A 20,421-nucleotide genomic window follows, 5' to 3' on the forward strand; every position below is an offset into this window, starting at 1 on the left:
AGTTTTATTTTCAACTTAGGCACATTTACCCTGTTCCCGATGCAATTGCGACACTAGATGGCGTGGTTCCACATAACAAATTTGACCGAGGTGAAAAACGATCAAATGACGCACAACTTCTCCTTGTCACATCTTACAGTGACGAAAGTTTTGCCACACGAACTCTTTCACCTAAATGAACCGTCCACAATTTCAAGATCTTTACCTGCATAAACATTGAAGTCATAGCAATAGCCAGTGTCAAAGAATCGCCACCGTTTCCCATATTTTTATGCCCCCCCCTCCCCCCCCCCCCCCCCCCCCCCCCCCCCCCCCCCCCCCCCCCCCCCCCCCCACCCCCCCCCCACCCCCACCCCCCCCCCCCCCCCCCCCTCCCCACCCCCCCCACCACCCCACCCCCCCCCCCCCCCCACCCAGCAACCCCCACCACATACACCCCCCCCCCCCCCCCCCCCCCCCCCCCCCCCCCCCCCCCCCCCCCCCCCCCCCCCCCCCCCCCCCCCCCCCCCTCCCCCCCCCCCCCCCCCACCCCCCCCCCCCCCCCCCCCCCCCCCCCCCCCCCCCGCCTCTTTATGGGTTTCAGGAACATATTGTTTCATGGTCGTCCTATACCCTTGAACCATAGCCCATTTGATTCATCCATGCTTTGAAAATGTTGCTTCTGTGTCTATGCCTTAGGAAAAGTATGTTTCAAACAAGAACTACTTCATCCTACATAATAGTCTTGGTAGCATTCACAGGTTTGTTAGGCAGTTGAAGTACAGCTTCGACATCAACAACTGAACCCTGTTTTCCTTGATATAGCTTATACTTATAGCTACATTTCCCATGGAATTCTTGCATGGACCAGTATCAGATATTTTGGTAAGCGATTGTAGCACATGATGAGAAACGCAGCCTATTACAACCATTATTTCATGATAATTTGTCCTTAGCTATATTTTTTCCTCTTGTTTTTGTAGTATGTATAATCTTTCATTTGTGCAGTGCGATATGTACATAAAAAGGCTTTTAGGGAAAACTTCCAAAAATACTGTCATTTCTTTGAACCTCTGTTGATTTTAGCTAAATTATAGGCCTAACTTTATTGGCAAGGATTTTCAGGTTTAAAGTTTTTTTTATTAACCTTATTCCAAATGATTTTGGTCTCTCGTTACCTACAGGCATTTTTTTTTAACCTAGTTCCGTTCTATTCATTCTTGTAGTTTTTCGGCTGGGTACCTGTTCTTTCACCATAATCTGCAGTGGCCTGCCCTGGATGACTTTTATCGGCAGTGTCCGGCTGGTTGCTAGTTCCCTCGCCAGGATCATTAGAAACCCTGCCCACCGTACATCAGCATCATCAGGTTTTGAGCAGCTGGATTTTTCAAAAGCGTCACCCACCACTTTTTTTTCCGGAGAATCAGATTTGGTGAACGTCATTATCACTGTCAGCAAAAAAACTGATCACATTCACTTTCAGAACAGTCCAGAAGGTTTTATAGTCAGGGTCTTTGTCGCTATCATACATCAAATCACCTTCCGAAGGTCTATCAGTTCACCATTGAAGGAACTCTAGCAACTACTTATGTCTTTACTATTTAAATGCGAACATGGTCCACACCTACCACTGGTGACGGTATATTTCCCGCACTGAAACACCACTGGGACAACCGTGTCCCACACTAAAAAGACAAGAATATGGCATAATTGAAACAAGTTTCAACTGAAATAAATTCAATAAAAAAATTGATTGTATATACAGTACGGTTTATCTTGTGTAGATATTAGGGACACCAAATAACTCACTAAATTGAATTAAACAGTCACTAGCAAAAACAACATCACCATAACATCAAAAATGCAACCACATGGTCAGAACAAAACAACAGTTAAAATAGAAACCAGAGTGCTCCAGGCAAGTAATTTGCCAATACAGCAAAGTTGAAAATACCCACCTGTAGTGGACTATTACAAAATTGCCCTCAAATTTAGCATTGATCATTTAGTGTCCATATATTTTTTTTATTCTCTTCCGACATATGTGTCCCCAGTGGTAGTGAAAGGGTTAAATTTAATAATGTCAAGGCTTATTTTAAATAATGAAAATGTTCCATTGTAAACACACACACAAACATAATTAGAATTTGTATACAAAACCAGTTTAACTTTGTTCCATTTTCAACACACGCACACACACACACACACACACACACACACACACACACACACACACACACACACAATTAGAATTTGTATACAAAACCAGTTTAACTTTGGTACCATCATAATAAAATTAATGTTACGTAATGACTTATTTGAGAACTAAATTAAGAGCCAAGATGAGAAACATAGTAGGATTCCAATAGGTACGACAAAAGGCATTATAATTGGAATTCTAAATGGGGGAATGAAACTAGTTACTACATTTCTTTAAGCTATAAATTAATTGAGGAAACTTTATTGTCCAAAATGTAAATGCTATTCATCTTCTGATGTTGAAAATTAGTTATAAATGTGATTGCTTGACTGCCTTTGCCAAAAACATGAATCGTTGCCTTTGAATTTATCTCAGCCAATTATTATCTATTGCATTGACAAAGAATACAGCACAGTATACCAATTCAGTTATTAGTTAATCAATATTAAACCATAATCAGAACAAAATTATACAAAGCCTACCCACGTCAATTTGTAGTTTAATATCATATAGGTGGCAATAGCATAATTAAATTTTAAAGAATGTTCAATCATACAAAATGCTATGATGGAATAAAATAATAACCGATGTCATCTGTTTCGCTTATGCAAGGGCAGTAGCAGTACATCTAGTTCTTCACATCGCCACCAAAAGGAATTTTATGCTACTTGCTTCCTTGCGGTACTTCAAGTTCTTGTAATAAAAAACATAAAAAGAACCGCGAGTCGTCCTTTCTTACCTTGGCGTAGGCTTGACAAAGGTTTCATAGTTTGAGAACAGGAAAGTAAGTGATACATAAATTAAATTTCAGTGATGATTTACGCTTAGTATTCCAATGAATCCGTTTTTCTTAGTTAGGTCTAGTAATATTTTTAGAAATTTAAAAAAAAGTGTTATAATTAGTTACAAATGTATTAGTAAATTAATTTTTATTTTAGTTTTAGTGTATCCATTTATTCATTAATCAATGTTAATCCCCTAAATTACAAACAATTAGCATAAGCATAAAAGTTTCAGATAATTCCCAAGAATCAACAAATATTGGGAGCAGTTTAAACACGAGAAATACGAAAAGTAAAATTAAAGAACGAAATAGCGAATTTACATAGACAATAATAAATATGTGAATAACAGCAATAGTATACACAATTATATAAATATTACTCCGTAAAACGCTTATACTAATTTATTTCCTTGATTCATAAGATATTAAACTTATGGAAAACATTTGTGATAATTGGATGAATAAAAGCACACTGATGGAAATTACATTTAATAAAAACTTGTATGTTTAATTATATTCAGTCATCTATTATATACTTGGGTGCTTTTGGAGGTTAAGTGCATGATCCTTAAACACAAAATTTTGGCTAGATGGTCACATATTTATGATAGATATGATATTCGTTGTTAATTTCGATCATGATACATGGGTATTACGGATAATTTTGAAGAATTTTTATTCTCACAAGCTATACAGTGGTTACTTTTCTAGTATAAAACAATTCAGTAAAGAATGACGTAAAGTACTGTTTACTCGGACCTTCTTCGTATGGCCTCATTAACAATTATGAGTGGAAATAAATTATTTAACATTTACCAATTAAACTATTCAAACCATATCCGTCTCTAGAACATTCATGTATGTTGTGTAGAATATGACTTTTTATCGTCCTCAGCTCTCGCTATATTATTATTAATTGTAATTGTATTATTAAATGTTTATTATCAGTAAACATTGGATTCGTCTACTAAATGCAGTACTTTTATGTATTTTAAAATTCTATTCTAATTTTAATAAAAACCAGCTAATACATATTAGAATATTTTTTGCACAACACAACAACTCAGTGCAAAATAAATTAGAAAAAATTAACACAATATTGGTTAATAATAATAACAGAAATGAAAAACAATAACTTTTAAGTATATTCATTAGCAATTTTATATATAAGCAAATTATTCATCTTGACACACGCATACTAAAAATGTAATAGTACTTTTGATTTGAACATATTAATGTACTACATTTCATCATGGAAGCCTTTAATATTTTATTTGCAGTGCCCTAGCTAAGTTTTTGAAGTGTATATTTATATTACAGGGTGGAATGAAATGAACGCTATCCATATTTCATTCATTAAACACATAAATACAGGGAGCTGGATTTTATCATGATATACGACAGGCTGTGGAAGTCGCTTCTGTTCCGAACTCCACACTTAATTTGTTTACTAATCTGGTTGAAAGAAATGACTACATTAATCGAAATATGTAAACTAGATCCATTGGCATAAATAAAAAAAAACAAAGTATAAATTAAAAAAGGAGCTAAAATAAATTAATTAATTTTATAGAATACCAAAACTATACAATACTATGAAATACCTGTCGTGTAGTTCTTCTTACAAACTTTGATTCAATTATTTTCTAACGATTGCATTATCAAATTCCATGAAACTATATGTTTTCTATATAATTCTAACCATTGTTTCCATTGTCCTGAATTTGTCAATCTACTTGTCCGACTTGGTAAACGGCACACAGTACATAAAGAACGGACTAAAACGAGGATACTTTCTTGTCATGACACAACTAAAGAATTTTTCCACCGAACTATTTAATACCGATTAAACGAAAAGGAATTTTTGGACACGATAATATGTAAGCAAAAGGAAACCAAGGCTGGATAGAGTTGGAAAGATGCCACACACCTTGATAAAGATATCGGTCTAACTATTACAAAACTCAGAACAAAAGATAAGTCCGAACAAAAGTGCCGGGTGGACGAGTGTGCAGCTTGTTAGGAGACGCATTTGAAACAAAACGTATTCTCAAACGAAACAGGAAAAAGGGAAAACATCAGGTTATCTCTTCAATAGACTTTCTATGCTTATCCAGTTAAGATACCTCAAGTTAATTTTCCAGTGTCAGTTATATTTAACAAGAGTTATAAATATTGCAGACGGATAAATAGAGATAAAGCAGGACGTTTTCGGTCAAGCAGAACAAAAGTACCATGAATGGGCTATACGATTGTAAACGTCCATCCTTGGGATTTGGCTGAGCGTCATTGAATACTCTCACTCTCTAGGATAGCATAACGTCATCTTAGGAATGTAATGAGCTAAGGATTGAAATTCTGCATGCATTCTGAGCGAAGCCTTGAACACTAGACGTGGTGTTTTTTTGTTTGGTCTTTTTTTTACACTATTTGGTCTAATTTGATCCAACACAATATAGTTTTGTTGATAAGGTCAAAACTGATTCAATATATTTTACAATCCTATCCTCATTGCTTCATGTAATATGCTGTGCTGTGTGTCTATCTAGAGCGCTCTTGGCACTTGTAGTGGATATATTGGTGATTGGCTGGCCAACACTTGGAAAAGCGGCATTAATATTTAGTACTTCTTACTGTAAATATTCTGAATAGTATTATCCATTAGTACAACTAAAAGGTTCTTTTTACATTAACCTTCTTTGTAAATGTAGATCTACATTCACTAGTTAAACGTTTTGAATACTTCAGTAACCCGTGACAAAGTATAGTACTGTACTTCCTGGGTTAAAAAATTTCCGAGTGGAAATTGTTAATAGGTAATTTACTTCAATTGTGGTAGAGTTATTATATAATATTAAACACTATTTATAGTGTATTTATTTAATTTAAAAAGTAGTAAAGTATTTGGTTAATTACAAATTTTTTAGATGTTCCGACGTACATATTTAAAAATATTTATTTGTATTTAGTTAAGACTGTGCTGAAAATATGGTTTATATTATAGATTGAGTAGACTGATCCATTTATATTCATCATTTTGTAATTGAATGGAGTTTGTAAACGCCATGTGGAGCTGTCCAGTACATAACCTGAAATACCCTCAAGGTAAAAACCCTAATACAATGGCTGTAGTAAAATTACTATTAAAGCAGATAGTACGTTTCAAAATAAATAACTTTACTAAAACGTTTTAATCGCAACATTCTAAAAAATTTCAATATTAACGATTGTATTAGATTTGTAAAGTATAGGACCCTTTATAATAGTCACCTCATACAAACAAAGTAGGCGCTTCTGTATAAATCTAGTAACTTTTAAAATTACGTTAAGTTATAGATGCGGTATGTCTGTTGCAATGTTTTACATGTGAGTGTGTTTTTTATTGTTTTCAAAAGAGCTAATTCTGGAAAGAGCTATCGACTGTATAGATCCACAAACCTGTTACAAGGTATGCAGTACAGTTACTCTACACACATAGCCGTGAAAAAATGTAATTTTCGGAAAACGTTTTATAGACACCTTAATTAAAGATCCTAGTTATTTTAGTCAAAAAAGTTAAATTCACTTCAGCCAAACACATGAAGAGCATTTGTATGAATAAAATGTCAAATATCAGTCTATGTACATAGTATTTTGACTGTGATTCAGCTATTATTTAAATACCTATTTAAGAATAACCTTAAAAACTATGATCTGTAAATCAATATTAACGTATTTATATTTTTTACTCTATCAGTTCATTTCAATTTCAAAAATTACCCCTGCTAAAACAAGCGCGGCTGACTATCGATTCCTGTCTTTGAGGGAATCCCTCTATAATTTCACAAAAACTAAGTAATGTCCTAAACAAGTGAATTGGCTCACGGCCTTGGACTATTACTTTGTTAGCGAGGCAGGTAATTTTATACATGTAGCAATTGCTCAGATTTACGTTGTTACTATGATTGATTTATTTTGCTATTCGAATGATAGCACTGTTCGCAGTCAACTGATGCTGGCTCTAAATAAGCACTATTAGTGTGACTATGCATTTTTTGTCTGTATGTGTAAATAGATATCACACACTAAAAACGCACAAGTTTTACAATTATTATGGATTCCATGTTGAAACTGTCTATGTTTCTATATATAAACTTTAATTGGACATGATATAAGTTACTGATTGGACAACGCACTATTCCATTCATTAATAATAATAATTTGTTTATTAAAACAACGTATAATAACAGTATGTAACAAGTGAAAACATAAAGATAGGATATCGTAGTACGATTATTCTGCCATAATCTAATCCTACATTCAGACGACTTGAATACTTTGCCTAACGTTTTACTACGAAATGTGAAGTGTGCATAGCAGTTTGTTTCTTATTTAGTTACGTACTTCAAATGTGTGTGCATGATAAATACAAAGAAACCTTGATAATAACACTATTACTAAGAAGTAAAAACGCCACTATTAAATTTATTTGTATATACTTAAATACTGTTGACAAAGTACGGACATCGTTTTTCAATTTCATATGAACACGAATTATATTAAACTATTATATGCTGAGCTAGAGGGAAATACAGTACGTACGCTTTTCCCACAGCAAGGACGCATAATTTACTCCAGCCTATGGAAAATCAAATGTTTTGTTTTAATTAAGAAACAAAAGAAATTCAAGACCTGTGAAGTTTTTTTAGTTACACAAAGTTCTTCAGCAGTTTTTAACTATTTATATTAAAAATAAAAATCTTTAAAATGTACAGAGAAAGTAAGCGTATGAAGTATATGTTTATAAAGACATGAAATATTTACAAGTTTCCGTAAACTATCTCCTCTTTAATTAAAAGTAAGCTATAACTTACATATTACCTACACGTCGATTTATTGTTAAATGTCTTGTTCTGCAATGATAAATGTAATGAAGAACATAAAATGCCTCATCTATTAGAATAGTAGACTGGTTTGATAGCAATTTTCATAATATCCAACATATTATAATGCACAATATGTCAATTACCTTCAAAGTTCGTAAGAGTCTGGGGAGGAGGGGAGTTAATTCAATGAATATGGTCTATTTAATAATTGTTAGTACCATTTATTTACGCACATAGTAGTAATGTAACATTTTATAATAAAGCAACTTTTAAATAAAAATTTTTGTTCATACTACTTCTATGTAATAATACAGAATGTATAATAATAATAATAATAGCAGTATGTTGCTATTTAAATGCATTAACTGAAAATGTTTATATGCTAAGTAACGTAAATTAATATGATTTAGAGATATGTTTACCTTCTGTTGGTAGTAGAAAATGCAATGAATATAATTTATATTACCTTATTACCAAAATTTCCTAGATCCTTATCATATTTTATTATAAAGCCTGCAACGGTGTTGAGGAAACTAGGCAATGAGTTAAGGTGTGTTATAATAAAATGAAAAGTTTTCTCTATAAGCAATAATATGTATCAATACATTTCTTTTCATTCAATTCATTTAGGTAAAATACTTACTGTACTAAATATTCTAATCTCTAAGCTTCCTGATTAATGCCACTCTAAAAACCATTATAATCTTTAAATAATATAGTTTGTTTCGGAAAGCCTTGACTTAGGATGAAACTGAAGACTATAATACGGGTCTTGTACGCCAAATTATTAAGAATCAATGAAGAATGATAAAATTATTCTAACGAAGGTTTAATTACATAATATTCATAAGAATTACACTTTGTTTTTCAATATTATTTATCTCTTTGGATCCATACGAATAAGAATATGTGATTGAACAACGCAGATTTAATGTCACAAGTGTTGACCTCGCCTTATTTTTACTGATATCCCACTTTTTTAATTTTGAACTACATTCATATTTCTGTCCTGACATCCTGGCCTAGTTCGCTCGCACTATCTCTCACGGTTTTCCAATATAAATAAAATAAAATATATTTAAATGTAAGCAAAAGGTAGACCATAGATTCGTTTTACTAGAAAAGGATTATGAAATCGAATTATACGGTGCTACATATTACACTAAAAGTGATAACTCAGAAAATTATATATTTTACATGTGAAAGCTGGGAGATTGCAATGCTAAAAATGATTAACACATTGCAAAAATTATATAAATAAATATCCCCGACATTTACTTCAAATTTAAAATACTTTAGAGATCCGTTCTAGATCCGTCCATAGTAAATAAAACCAGTTTTCAAGCAACACCATTTACATTATTATTCTGTCACATAATTGGTCGTACACTTAAAAGTGACTTGTAAGTTTATCTACGATGAGTATCTAATACCCATGCCGTTGTATCCAGCCCCAACTTCTCCAGAATGTCTGACGTCCTTGAGTTGCACAGTGATGATGAGGTAGGAAAGGGCAGTCATAGCCATCTTGGTGATGACGGTGCGATCAAAGAAGAAGACACCTCCAACAGAAAAGTGGACCTTGTTCTTAAGAGATAGGCGGGAGAACAAAGCGACTTCTTCCCAGATCTGAACGGAAGTTTCAGGTTGCAGCAGTTGATGGGCGATCAACGCAGTCCTGTTGGCTTCCTTCGCGCACGCATAGCAGAACTCACATTGAGCGACAAACATGGCTACATCCACCAACATGATGATTAATACTTTGGCGTTTGGGAAAGGAATACCTTCTGAAATAGACTTAAGGAATACGTACATATGGAATACCGCAAAGGAAATTCTGGTCGTAACACTCAGCAGGTTGTAGAGGCAGAAGTAGGAGTTGATGTTCCACACCAAGACGTGGAGTTGGGTGTGGAGCCTGAAAACCGAGTTGATCTTAGCACTAACAATGTGCAGAGGCTTGGTGTCCACGTCAGTTGCCAGGTACTCTAATCGTCTATTTAGTGCTGAGAACTTGCTAGCCAGCAAATCTACGAAAACAACATGGTGGAGGAGTGGGCATGTGAACGAGAGATCCGAAACAATACTTGATATAGCCACTGTGGTTTCAAGTTGAAAACTTAAACCTACGGCAGATTTCGTCATAAATACAAGAAATAGTGTTCTGATCATCAATGTTTGCCTCCAGATCGTTTCAGTTTTAAGCTCGTTATCAACGCTAGTCATGTCGTTTAGTATTTTCTTGTAACTCCCTCTAGAGACATAACTGTGAAGTATGAAGCCCAGTGAAGCCAGCATGTAGGATAATAAGGACAACAAATATAAGCTGTTCTCCATTGATTCTGCCAGTTGACTGATAATACGGCCCAATGCTCATTGCTGCGGGAGTGATCATTGCAACTGCTAACCCAGCAAAGTATTTATCTGACGACGTACAAGCTGGGAGATGTCCTATTCCTCGCATCAAATATTTAAATGGTTTGTAAAACATTGCAATACGTAAATCACGTCATTAACTCCTTAAAATTACGACCATGTTCTATGTCCTTTCCAGCTGTATAGATAAGTTATTTCATCAATGTAAGAGACTCTTCAGGCTTGCAAAGTGTCCTTTAAAGTGATATTTGTCAATCGACCTGACACTCCAAGTGGTGTCACTGCACTTATAGTTGCCATTTTAATTTGTTAAATGGGCTTTTTCTGCTAACGCAAATGCTCCTAGTGTTTATTGGAAAGTTTTAAATAATTATTTTAATATCTGAAATGAAAATTATTTAAAAATCAAATGAAATATTATAATTTATCAATACAAAATATTTTGTTGAAATACATTGATAATTAAAGAAAATCTTTATCCCTGTATTTCGATAATCAATATTTACCTCTAAACAAGGTGTGTATACATTACTGCAGTCAGGAATAAATAAACGTTATTGACTTGTTCTATTATTATTGGCCTCATTTTCAAACAAAGCGTACTGTACAATCGGTTAAAGTGATTTTTTTATTGTTTAAGTTATCTATTAACTTATTTAAGTACTAAAATGTGTCTTATTTTAAATACTAAACAATGAAAAAAAGTTTATATTTATTGCTAAAATTAAATACTACCGTAATTATATAAATACAAATAGGTATTTTTCTTTTTTTAAATTGATAGTGACATAGTGACAAGTCAAGATTTGGCACAACCCTTTCAGAAAATGGATTTTTAATGTGACAAATTTCAAAATTCCTCTTTAATTTTTTCAGTTTATTTTTTTATATGGTAAAACTTTTAACTACTTATTCTAAAAGTTTTTACTGCACATATGGTTTAATTACATACCGACTATTTGTCATCTGTCGGCATGGTGTTTCCAGAACAAAGTGACATATTGAATCTAAACGTTTCAGGAAGCTGCATATCTTTATAAGAAACATCGATTTCGTTGGTGGCGAAATCATGGGAGTTGGCTGAACGTTGTCAAATATTTTTACAACTGTCTTTAGGAGTATTATGATAACTAATATATAAATTCTAATATGATAACAAATATGATAAACTAATGATAAATTATTTTATAAACAAACTGCGTACAATCATATTTAATTTAAACATGGTCCATATTAAATGAGTAATAATTTAGAAGTTTATTTTAGTGAAGTCTACAGCGCTACACGAGATGTGAGGTACTCGTAACTTGTAAACAAATATTTGGCGGCCAGTACCTTTTGACAAGTAGAATTAATGATTTACTTTTACAACGCTAACGTATTGATGTATTCTGTGTTAATTCTTGAGAGGAACTATTGACTAGGCCGCTACCTTCCGATGGACAGGAATGAAACCCTACATCAATTATCTCCAAGTACGGTCCGTGAGAGGACTTCATCCGACACGCGGCCTACCAGTAGTTAAGTTAATTTCCGCTTTAATAACTAAGCGGCAATGAAGTTTGGGTAAGAGAAGCTTACCAGCTAGGCTGACTTAACAACCTTTTTAGGCTTATACTTTAAATGCTGTTTTAATAGTACTTTAAATAGGTTATTAGTTATATTGGGTTTATCACGATATGGTGAGACATGGGCTAATCTAACTTTACTTTTTCACACTCAATATTGATTTTCACGTTGCCTTGACAGTATATAAACGCTGCTTCTGCTGTTTTAAGTTTGAGATCTGTTTATGTGTGTATAATATACAGTTTACTTTTTATTTAAAAATAAATTAAACGTTAAGATTGCATTCCTATGTTTCATGTCAATTCAAATGTGGTTTGTGTTAAAAACAACAATACCGCGTTGATTTTGATTTGTAAATAATAATGTTGATGTGTATTAAAAAAGTATAATCCTATATGTAAAATTACAAATTAAAATATTATGAAATCTATTTTGCTTAAAGTACAGTTCTGTCCTGAGCATAAAAAGTACATTTTTAAATTAAACATATGTGATCTCAACTTTGTATTCGGACATCCAAACGTTTTTTTTTTCAAGGACGTAACTGAACTAAGCATCATAAACAGATAAAGAAACTTCAGACTTAAGACTAGAGAGGCAACGTTTATTCACTCTCAACACAAAGTGGAAAATTATATTGAGAGTAAGAAAAAAATAGTATTATGGTTATTCTTTTCTCACCATATCAACGTATCCATCTGTATCGCATCCTTATTGAAACTAAAAAAGCTGATAAAATACCTGAACGGACGTATTAACTGCTTGTTGTAGCCCAAGCCCGCGAATGCAATGCGGCCAATCCTCCAGTTATCGGTTTCGTCTAGTTCAACATATTTCTGCACGATAACTTGGCAGTATGTTGTCGGTTTGTGTCGTCTTAAGTTGGATGTAGTTAGGCAATAATTGTACTTAATTATGAAGAAATTAAAGTTATAAAGTAACTGAGCCAATACAGTAATTTTCTAAAAATAACAATCAAACATGATTGTGTCCAAAATACATTCGTTTATTTACTAAAATTAACATCCTCTATAGTTGCTGACAAAGCATTAATCACATTTTTGAATTAAGCTTTGTCTATCTTTTGTATTTGAAATGGGAATGGAATGATTTTAAATTTAAACGCAAATGCAATATAATAATTTTCCAATTTTTTGAACGATTATGCTTACTTAATCCAATTAAAACCCTGATGGCTAAATAATAATATCCTATCAGATTGCAAGCAATTAATTACTTACAATAGCAAAAGATATAAATATTTCCAGAATTGTGCTGCAAATTTGACCACAAACTTTTATTTTATTATTTAAGGCTCTTCTTAATTATTTCCTAGCAAGGAAGCGATAAAACACTTTTACGAGAACGCAAGCCTTGAAAGATTCAGATAGAACAACGTGAAGTTTGCCAAAGTAGTCCAAGTCACGAACAAGGGGATAAAGAGCTTAAAAGGCTCAGTCCCTCCTTCTTATGTCGACACGTTCTTGAATTTTGAGGACATTGCACTTAACACATCATTTTTATATTTAGATATGGTAAGCGTTGTACATTGCTAAACAATATTATCACACTAGATTTTAAATCGGTCACATTTCACTTCGACTAATAAGTAATCGAATGTGATTATACTATCACATATCAGAGTAATTAAACCGATTCTTTGACGATGAACAGAAAATACTATTCTTAATGTAGTTTTTGCATAAATAAAAATGCTTATTGTATACATGAACGAACGAATACCTTATAGAAGTTTCTAAATTAAAAGATTCGTGATACTTCAGAATACGTTATTTTCAGTTTCCATCTCCGCAATATGTTAATTTTAACAACTACTAATAATAAATCAGTACTATTAGTGTGGTTATTTAATTATTTGTAATGAGGCGAATCTGTGCTATAATTAAGGATTTTGCTTACAAATTAATATTTAGAACATCCTCTTCCTAATCTCATCTGAGACCTACAGATTTGCAGGCTTGTAGTTTATTAGTCATAACTTTTCTTGTCCAGTTGGTCATGCCTTTGATACCACGCTTATGATCACTTACGTAGACACTACTAAATACTGTGGTGGGGCCTTTCCTCCTTTAGAATTGTGCATTTATCACTGAAAGTCAACTGACTAGGTAGTTTATGTGCCAACTATTATATTAAAATTATAGCATGATCGCGTCTTTACCGGTGGATTATTCGCACGATGACAATAATTCTTATCTCAATTGAAATGCTTAACCATTATTTTTAAATAAACTGAACCCTAACACACACATACACACACACACACACACACACACACACACAGACACACATGATTTTTATTACGTCTTATTTTAATATAATTATTACATCTTATTGTAATATATTTTGAATGAATTCATCAGTTTTCTCTTAGAATTTTGTTTCTTTCATGCAAACAATATCTAGCTTTCTTCATGTATTTTAATAATATTAAATTTTACTAATGAATACATATCACACACACACACACACACACACACACACAATATATATATATATATATATATATATATATATATATATATATATATATATATAAATTTAAGCAACTATTTTACAACAACATATATACAGAAACTGTCTTATAAAACGCAATTTTAATAAACACCACCAAAAATCCTTGTCCACGATGCTATGGGGTCTAAAAACAACCTTACTTTGTGCTTGCGTAGGAAGTCACGTACCCCAATTGGGTTTGCAAACAGTCTTTACTGACTGTTATATTGAACTATCAAATAAGTTTGAAAAACAACACGTATTACACCTGTAAAATGTACATGTGTATGTCTATTATTTTAATGTTGCAGAATACCAACTTGTTTTAAATAAACTTACATTTCCAATAAAACAATATTATCGGTTATTTGATTATTAATAATATTAAAATTATTATATTTTACTGATAATTTATTTACGTAATATGGAATCTGTACGGATGAAAGGCCTAACTTTATTGTACTTTGTTTAAACCCACAACTGTAAAACTTACAACCTAGAAATCTCTACTTTAACTGTAATGTTGTAACATTTTTTCATTTTACTAGGGGGTCTTAAAAGGCCTACCTCCTTCCTTTATTAACTTTCTTATGAATATAAATTGAAGTTATTTACCTGGCTGTATGTTTATATAACCAACAAAGGAGATTTTTTGACGTTTAAAAATTGTTTACTCCCTCATTTACAGCTATTATAAAAAAACGAATAAAAGCTTACACTAAAGGTCTTTAATGTTACTATATCTAATTTTATGTGGAATTAAAGTTTGAATTTTTTATAAATCCCATACAAGTTTAAGTCACATTCAAGCATTACTGTAAGGCAGATAAAGGCATTTAATCACTACTTATTTTGAGAACGTGGAACACAAAATCATAGAACAATTTTTTACAATAATTAAAAACTACGATTAACATAGCATTTATTAGGTTTTATTTTGTCTCATCGAAGCCCATTGCAGGTCCTGTGGATACCAATAGCTGGTTTCGCGATTTTATCCGTTATTGGTTACCAGTTAGTATGTGAGACACATTCAGACCAGTTACTGGTTCAAAGTGCAGGTTTCTCGATACCAGAATTGTTTTCAAAGAAGTATGCAAAAACATTTTAAAATTATTATGTTTTGAATACACAAGAGATTTAAAACATATAACTTTCTTCTAAAATAATTATTTGGCAACTTATGCAAAAGATAGCCATAGTTCTTGCGTATCTTTATGTAAATTGTGCCATACGATTAGTTATGAATACGCATATGCACACTTATTCTTATATAGTATGTTGCAAAAGTCTGTACTGACCGTATTTAATAATTTAATTTTTATAAGTATGTATTTTTTTAATTAATCATAAACGTACATTATAAAGAGCAATGCAATAATCTGATAAGACATATTTTTATAATCCAATTTTAATATCCTCCTTAATTAAAAAAAAATATATTATATAGCAAGCCAAAGTACGCAAATTATAATTACTGCAAATAAGTATACAACTGTTTGTATAATTATGTTAAATATAGATTCAAATACTATTTCAAACTAATATGCAGTTTTACGATATAATACATAGATATATAGATGCCGGCTTAAATGGAGGATTTCTAAAGCGAATCAATGTTGATTGATTGCTAAAGGCAGAAACAATCAAACTTGCCCTGCGCAGGAACTGTAATTGAACTGATATCTGCGAGGCTCGTCACAGCTAACGATCTTGTCTACTTCAGTCTTGTCGAATTTAAGGGCAGATTATTTCATGTAAACTCAATTGCTTCATTAAATTACATATCTATATTAGAATTATCATATATTGAGTTTTGATATAGTTTACTGCTGATATGTAAATTTAACTAGACGTGAGAGCCTGCTGCATGTTTAGTAATTAAATACAATAATATGCATTGTATAGAATATTTGTATAAATACGGTCCAAAACTATAACATTCTTCCGGTTGGTTTAGGGAAATAAAAATTCAACTTTTTCCATAATTTTTTAGTGTATACATTTAAAAAATTAATTAAAAAAACGAAGCATCACACGTTATTTGGTTTGTTCATATCTTATTAAATTGGTCTATTATTTTTTTGTAACAGATTTAATTCTTCGTAAAATATGTAACGTTTATACTTTAAATATTGATTTGAAAATTGAAAACATATATATGTTTCCTAAAACGTTGAAATAAATTCGGGGAATATTTAAAACATCAGATAAAGATGTCTTAATTGGATGATTTCAACACATATTCAAATGATATTCACTTTGGAAACAATGTAACCCAACAATCTCCATGCTAATACTTTAACACGACTACCATGTCAGCAGCATAGATGCTGAAAGATACCTTAATTATCACTTCGGCGATCGGTCGAGAGATCTCAATACACACGTATATATACGTACGTTACATTTATAGAAGTGAAGTATTCTCGAAAATTCGAGTACAATACAGTAACATGTTATAAGCTGGCATCAGTATTTTAAAAATTGAATGGAGAGTGAACGCTTTTGATATTACTTAAAGCATTACCAGTATTTTCTTTCAAAATTGCGCTTAGATTATATTTACCTCATATCCATCAATAATATGCTGCAAAATAATCCATAACTTTCTAAAATTTACACAAGAAGCACTATTCCGCTAATACAGTTTTTTTATTTTTATCTAAAAATCAGGAATTTTTTCAAACAAGCTTTTTGTAGACATATTTTTGATTTAGAGAAAAACCAAAAACTATTTGTATGAATAGTACTGTAATTAAATTATAAATACATTATGATACTTAAAATATAGCAATATACAATAAATTTAGTTCAGCTAAATTAGAAAGGTATTTTTAGAGAGGTACTTACCAACCTCCAGCTGAACTTTGCGACGTAAAGGTGTTCATAATTGCGGTTCCCGCGCTGAGAGATCTTGTCCTGAACACTGCTGTCTCTCGCATAAGTACTACTTCTGTCTGGGCTGTAGAACGATATGTGTTACTCAGCAGGTTAATCCCTTGCATAATGTTTCCATTTCAAGCACATTGGAATTTTTATGTTTGAAGTACATGTTTTAACACGTTTTAAATCGAACACAGCGTATTACTCATTTTTCATTCTTCTAATTTCTTTGCCTTCCTTCCTCGATGTGCTGTTACAGCGCGTGGGAAGTGATAATAAAAATATTGAAAAGCCTAAGGATTTTATAAGCAAAATGTATCGTAATCTAAATAGACCTCCTATTCAGCCAAAACCTCACTGTGCTTAGTGTTTTACTTTGGTAGCAATCGTAGGTACTTGCTACTAAGCTCAAACCTTACTTACACCTCTCTCAATGAATGTCTTTTGGCTTAAGGCTGTTGAGTATAAATATGTGAATATACGTTCAAGGTCAGCATGGATATTAACAGTTGTCTAATTATTGAATTCCGGATCATAAGACTGAGATTCATTTACATATTTGTAGAACTTTACATATTCAACAACACATGTCCCAGGCAGATTCCTTGAAGAGCTCTAGTATAGGTGAAGTCTGTCCACAAAATCTTACCACCCGTGGTCTTCCATCAAAAAAGACCTTAGGTATCTGCCAAAAACTTTGTCAAGCAGACTTCCCTACTACTATTGCTTCTTCTGGTGTGGTTTTTAGCCATAGCTTAAAATGTATTTTCGCCTTTATAAAAACTTTAATTCGTACATTTTAATATACGCAAAATGTCCAAAAACACTAATAACCTAACATTTTCTATATATTTTACATCAATTATATCAATAAATAAACACTTTAATGTTATCAGTTACAGAAAATACTTAGTACTGAAAGTGATAGTATTTCATTTATTGTGTATAGCATGACGATGAACTGAATTAGGAGTTTTCAAACTAGGTAATATATGGCCTCAAGCATTAATATAGAAACTTTATGGAAAACTCTAAAATTAAGTCCCTTAAAATACAAATCCGAGAGCCTGTATTCGAGTATTTTACATTACATAATACCAAGAACTGTAAAGAAACATTTGGTGAGAATAAACAACACAAAAGCACTCACGTGGGAACAAATGTCTCTATAGATCACTTCAGACTCTCACTGTAGAGGGCGGTACTGTATTCTACTTAGATTCTACGTGTAAAGGCCCTTTGGCCTTTTCTTCAGATCAGATGAAAATATATTACGTTACACAAGATAAGTTTTTATTTGTTTTGTTCTATAATACGATGGTTTAGTAAAAAATAAATTTTGAAATATTAAAAGTGAATAATTAATCCTTTCTGAGGTAAATAATTCAAATTTTTACCGTAATATTACGTTTTAGAAACACAAAATTAGTTCTGTAGGTTACGCTCATGTTAAAATATGATAGCAATAAGAACTGTTATATCTTTTAACTACACATAATCGAAGTTTGTTACACAAGATAGGTGGTACAACACTATATTTATTAATATCTCAGATGATACTAATAATCATTCTTTGCTACTATTATTTTAATAGAAATGAAAGAAAACAGGATTTTTCTGGAAATTTGCCATCTTTCAGTGACAAAAAAACAAAAAGATCAGTAACACTGCGTTTCGAGATCTCCAATCTTATCTCTTCTTCAGGTAAGTCAATAACGTAACACATAATATTACAAACTATGCTAAAATAAACAAATAGTACCAAAGCGTTGTGATTCACCCAAGTCAGGAATCACAACCACTATGTTGTGTGTCAACTTTACTAATTCTAAAACATTCACTTAGTACAAAACCAAACACAACACTACTTATTCAAAACTAACTACAGAATACAAATCACAATACGTCTGCATTCGATCAACCATCTACGACTGACCAAAGGCCAATGGAAAATGATATTAGTGTTGTGTTTAGTTTTGTATTAAGCGATCTGAATATTTTTGTTTACCATCATCATTACTTACATCAAAAAGGATTTCATTAGAATCAATTTTGCTAAGGCATATTTCACATTTATTATCCTCTTTCACCTTATTTAAATTGTTGTTCGCCAACAACCAAAAAAGAAAGTCTTAGTTTGAATCTTTCATCTATAGTCCATGAAATAATTATACGTAGAGCAGCAATTAAATAATTCTTTTTATTCTAAAGATGTTACAAATAAATATGTTTGTTTTATAGGTTTTTTAAATATTAAAAATATAGCACCAATTATATGGTCACTCCAAGCTATTTATATAACATATTATGGATTCTTGGCCAATAAATAAAACAAATTATTCATATACAAGTTACAATATATTTAAAGGTTCTAAGAAATTCGTTGTTGAAAAAATAATTTAAATAAACAAACCTTTGTTTCTGTAAACGTGTGGATCACAATCAGTACAAAGATTTATAACGTATTGCACAGCCAATCCTGGTACGATTGTATGTATTTCATGTTTAATGTACAAAACTGGTTATAACCATTAAATTGTGATTTATTTGTTTAGGAATGCTTTTTATAAAATATTACTTCCTTGACAAGTATATTACATAATTAATATGAAATATGAAACTAATTAAGTGATACGTTTTTATATTACCAATTCTAAAATGAACTGTGTTGGTACTTACTAATTACAGAGTAGTTAATAATATTGTATATCAATGTATAAATGAGTATTAAACAATACACACTCAAATTGCAAACGTTGCGCTGCAATCATGAACTCGCTAATCCATAGTTATCCATGCATTCAACATTGTTGTATTGTTATTAGTTACTTGTTCGATAATAACACTGATAATTAGCACTAATACGGCAGTATTTTTTTAGTTTTTCTTACATATAATTATCGCTCTTCATGTTTTATTATCACAACCAACAACAATACTGTTCACAACAAAATTTAAATTTGTTCAAATGTAAAATATGATTAAGATGGTACATAGTTATTAATATTTTGGTTAAATGTTTTTATCAATACTTAAACGGAACCTTAGACGTGGTGTTTTAGTATTTATATAATAGTAATCATAACATATAACATCAATATTTCTATTGATCTTGAAATTAAAGTGAATTAAAGTATATCCATTATTTGTACATAATATTTTGACATTTGCTTAATTGATTTATTTATATTACATTTCCTACATCTGAATACATTGATTGAAAACATATGAGAGATTTATACGTA

The sequence above is a fragment of the Homalodisca vitripennis genome, chromosome 2 (assembly GCF_021130785.1).
Source record: "Homalodisca vitripennis isolate AUS2020 chromosome 2, UT_GWSS_2.1, whole genome shotgun sequence".
In the NCBI taxonomy this organism is placed as follows: Eukaryota; Metazoa; Arthropoda; class Insecta; order Hemiptera; family Cicadellidae; genus Homalodisca; species Homalodisca vitripennis.